At 41.3% G+C, this 4,574-nt stretch overlaps 1 protein-coding gene across 1 annotated transcript in view; it reads right to left on the bottom strand.

Annotated features, from left to right (window-relative positions):
- The window catches only part of LOC135933758 (uncharacterized), a 375,148-nt gene that overhangs the window by 297,203 nt on the left and 73,371 nt on the right, over positions 1 to 4,574 (bottom strand). The gene's annotated exons all lie outside the window — the stretch shown is intronic.

Below are 4,574 nucleotides of genomic sequence, written 5' to 3'. Positions count from 1 at the left end.
GCAGAAGCTGTAGTGTGGTCTGTGTGCAGAGGTAAATCCTGAGTACCTGAGCTTCTTATGATCATTACCCACAAAAGGACCTCGAGCTTCTGTCCACGGCCATGAAGGTCATGTCATACCTCTGAAAACAGAAAAATGTTCTCTGTGTCAGAGCGCACATATCTTTTAATCCTGAAAGTGAAGTTTTTAACCAAAACTGGTGTTTCATTGCCTTATTAAACCTCCTCTGTGGCTCTGCAGGCCTGTTTTAACCTGCGATGCAGAGCTAGCTTTGCTCCTTTATTAGATTTCATTTATGATTTGTCCTTTTGGAAATTTCATTTGTGCTTCATGGCTACTGTCAAACAAAAAATATAACGTTAAAAACACAACAAAGCAGTAACATCACCAAAAGTCTAATGCCACCATATGCGAGTGGCACCCACATCATATCACGTACACCTGGATTGGTTCCACAGAGCTGCTCAGAACGATTAAAGGAGCACATCAGCTAATGAGATGCCCTCCCTGACCTCAGGTCACCCTCATGAAGTCTGTTTCTGATTGCTTGGTCAGATACAGTCGCACCGGCGGCCTGCTGGAGCTCATTTTGTAGCTCTGACAGTGCTCATGCTTTTCCTCCTGTCACACAGGAGCAGATACCGATCCTGCTAAGGACCTTCTCCAGGCCTGTCCGGCTTTCCTAGAGTAACTGCTTGTCTCCTGCAGTCTAGTCGAGACACAGCAAACCTGGCAATGACACGTACAGGGGTGGCTGTAGGATAGGGCGGCTCACTAATCTGCGTAACCATTTCTGTTCTGGGAGTTGTCTCATTGTTGCCCCTCTAGTGCGCCTGTTGATAATTCAGCTGAAACTGATTAACAACGCCCTCTGATAGATCACCGACCAGATCAAACCAGAAACCAGAAGTTTAAATGACTCTACGCTACACTCTGATTAAAAAGTGTTCCTGTATTTTTGAGCTATGTACTGCAAGATATAAAAAACCTCTGTGCTGAAATGTTCACTAAGATTTTGAGAATAAACCCACATTTGCACAGGTTTCACAAATCATTATTACGCAGCAGATTTTAGGAAACTTGTGCATGAAGAAAATCAAGCCAGGAAAGCTCGTTTGCGTCATCGTGGGGTTGTTTTTATCAGGGAGAAGGTAAAAAAATGCATAGAAGCAGTAGATCGGACACCAACACCACATTAGTGGAAACGTTTAGTAGCAGGTGGTTAGCTCTGACACCTCACAGCAATGCCCGATTTAATGTGACTGTGTGTGTGTGGTTGTCTGGTTCACACATCTTTAAGTATTAAAAGCAGCATTTATATTTAATATTGTTAGTTTGCCCGAATGCTTTTGATCGTCTGACTGTGTGTGAAAGAAATGTCTTTAATTCCTAAAAAGTTGATGAAATATTTTTGTAAAACCCCTCAAATTAAAGCTGAAAGTCTGCACTTCAGTCACATGTTGACTGTTTGATTTAAAATCCAGCGTGGTGTGGATCAGAGGCAAAAGTACCAAATTATCTCCAAGGTTCAAACGACCTGCTGAAGGAGGCCTCATCATGTTTTTCTGTTCACGACTTTAAGGCGTCATGGAGCATTTCCTTTGATTTCCATAAAGGTTTGAGCTGGTGCAAAACTGAAGTAGTTTAAACCCTTACCTCTGACTTCATCCCACAGGTGTGTTTCGTCTCTTAAAGGTGGCTTTCAAGTCGTCAGCAGGTGGCCCTAAACACTAAAATAAAAACATAATTAATAATGACGTCAATCATTCATCATTGGAACAACAGTGATGTGTTGAGTTCAGGCAACATGAACATGTTAACTTACATTTAAGTTTCATAAACAAGTGGAAATGTGACTTTATAGTAAATATTTAAACTGACTGTGTAAGAACTCTAACTTAGCCCCAGTTATGTGGCAAAATGAAATTTAAACTGTCAAAATAGCTGATGTAAGGCAGTTTTATAATTTTAGTTCTGTTAACGTTTTAGGGCTTAAAGAAACAAAGAAGCAGAAATGGGAAGTAAAACAAATGTAAGAAAACCAGTTTGTCATCAAAAAAGAAATCACAGATGTGGGCATTTGCATAAACCCTGACGGTAACTGTGATTCCACCCTGTTTGCACAACCTCGCTGTGATGTCACACGCTGGTCACTTTCTGAAGAAGGCATTTGTAAGGAAGCTGAGCGGAGGAGGGAAACCCTCAGGGCTGGTAACAGTTTCAAAGATCACACTGTGTCTTTTCTGGTTCTGAGTTGAGAAATTAAGTCTTCTTCTAACTTACACCATTTGACGGGATGTTGTCGCACTGTGGCAGATGCAGAAAATTAATCACCGCTGACTGGTTGCAGCACGTCTCTGTTTCACTTCTGGACAGCTTGGACTCATCTGAGCAGCTTCTCCTTTTAGTCCGACTGGAAAAGGTGAAACACATCCAGGCTTATCTGACACAGAGTCCTTGAACTAAGTCACAAACCGATAAAGACCGATAAAGCTTTCCTGTAAATGGGTGCATTACACATCACTGAAGAGACGATGTGCTTTATCTTTATGGGAATTTTCCTGGAGAAAATCCAAGGAGGAAAAAAAGAAACATGATCCTACATTTTCAGTTTAAGAGTCCTTGACCAGAGAGACGTTTACTCTGTCTGTGGCTTATTTTAAGGTTTTATACTCCTGCGCATCATTTCAGAGAGAAATACTAACTTTTTTACATATATCTGCCAAGACGGGATAAAATGTTTGTTTCAGAGGTGTGGTCTGTGATCTGCTGTATCCTGAACAGGTAACTGTGCATCCTAATGTTAATAAGGTCCAATCAGCCTTAACCAGTGTTGGGAAGGTTACTTTTAAAATGTATTTAACTACAGATTACAGAATACATGCCCCAAAATGTATTTTGTAACGTATTCCGTTACGTTACTCAATGAGAGTAACGTATTCTGAATACTTTGGATTATTTAATATATTATCATGCTGTTTACAACTACATGAATGTGATTTATCACTATTACTGAAGGTCCGCGGCTCCGAACCATAGTAAAGGGACCTCTGGCTAATACTTCGGTTCCATGTCAGGCTCATAGCCGAAAAATAGCTTTACTTTATTGTCTGGGTCAAGTTTGCTAGCGAGAGACAGAGAGAGGCGTTCAAAGGCTGCTCCAACGGAAGTTGGAGCAGCCCGGACTACACTGCCCATGATGCTACATTCTTTAGAGCTATGCCTGTAGCATTCTGCCTATTAGCTTAGCACAACAACAACAACAAAAAGGCGCTCTGTCACCCAGGAAACACACAGTCGCAGAGAGAGCGTCACCCTGTAACCATGGCAACCGTAACGGTGCCGCCTGGAACAACAGAACATGGCTGTCAAACAAAACCCAAACAGTCCTGACCCGCGACAATGTGAAACAGGAAAATATCGCAGTGTAATCCATTTATTTCAACAAAGTAACTGTATTCTAAATACCACCTTTTTAAACGGTAACTGTAACGGAATACAGTTACTCATATTTTGTATTTTAAATACGTAACGGCAGTACATGTATTCCGTTACTCCCCAACACTGGCCTTAACTGAATTGTGTTTAATTATACTCGAGGCCTTTACTTAAACAGGATATTTATTTCCAACTCCACTCTTTTTTTCTCAGACTGTACTAGAGTAGCTTTAATGAATTACAGATTAAAATAATTCTTATTTATCTGGAATTGGATCTCGTTAAAGCATCTCAGTTCATATGTTGAAAACAACCTCCATTCTTCTGACTGGCTGCCCATCATAAACAGAAGGTTTGAGCAGCCAGTGGGCGGGGCTTCTGTTCCCGGTACGGGGGCGTTGGGCTTAAGAATTATGTAGCACTTCATGGCATAGAGCCTTTTAATCAAATATCAACTTGTGTAGTTTTCACAGAAACCTTTCTACAACCACCAAACACAGCGAAAACAAGCGATGATTAAAAGAGCAGTTATGTAAATGCTAAAAAGTGCGGTAAACAAACAAAACCGAAACCAGAAATTCTCCAGACTTCATGTAACAGGCTAAACAAAGGCTAGTTAGCTTCGAGAGCTATCACAGATTCCAAACACCAAGTTTCACCACGCTCCGACCAAAAGTCACTGAACCAGCCGCAAAAGAAGACCACAAAAACGAGTAGCAGCGCAAAATTGGCTTACCTCCAGGTTTCCTCCGTTATTTTCGCAGGTAGCCGATAGCACCCTGATTATCAGCAGCTACCGCGGCTAACTAGCCGCATCAGAGCCACTTCCGTCAATTTCCGTCATTTTAGACCTAGCTATTGACAACTAACTGGACAGACATAAATTGGGCCCAGGTGGGGTCTGGCTTTGCAACTTCTGATTAGATGAAGCGGCATCGTGACCATGATTCTATTGGCTCAAACAGTTAAAAAGAAGTGTCAATCATGCAAATCGGCCAAAAGAAGCCGAAGCTGCAACCCCTCAGAAAGGGCCCATTGTCTGTAAATGTGTGGTTAATTCTTCAAAAATATTCAAAAAACAAGCATTTTAGGCATGTTAATGAAATTAAATGATCTCTGCTGTTTAATACCTAAAA

This window comes from Pelmatolapia mariae, linkage group LG14 (genome assembly GCF_036321145.2).
Source record: "Pelmatolapia mariae isolate MD_Pm_ZW linkage group LG14, Pm_UMD_F_2, whole genome shotgun sequence".
Taxonomy (NCBI): domain Eukaryota; kingdom Metazoa; phylum Chordata; class Actinopteri; order Cichliformes; family Cichlidae; genus Pelmatolapia; species Pelmatolapia mariae.
The sequence above is the reverse complement of the archived record's forward strand: the minus strand, read 5'-3'. Positions and strand labels throughout refer to the sequence as shown.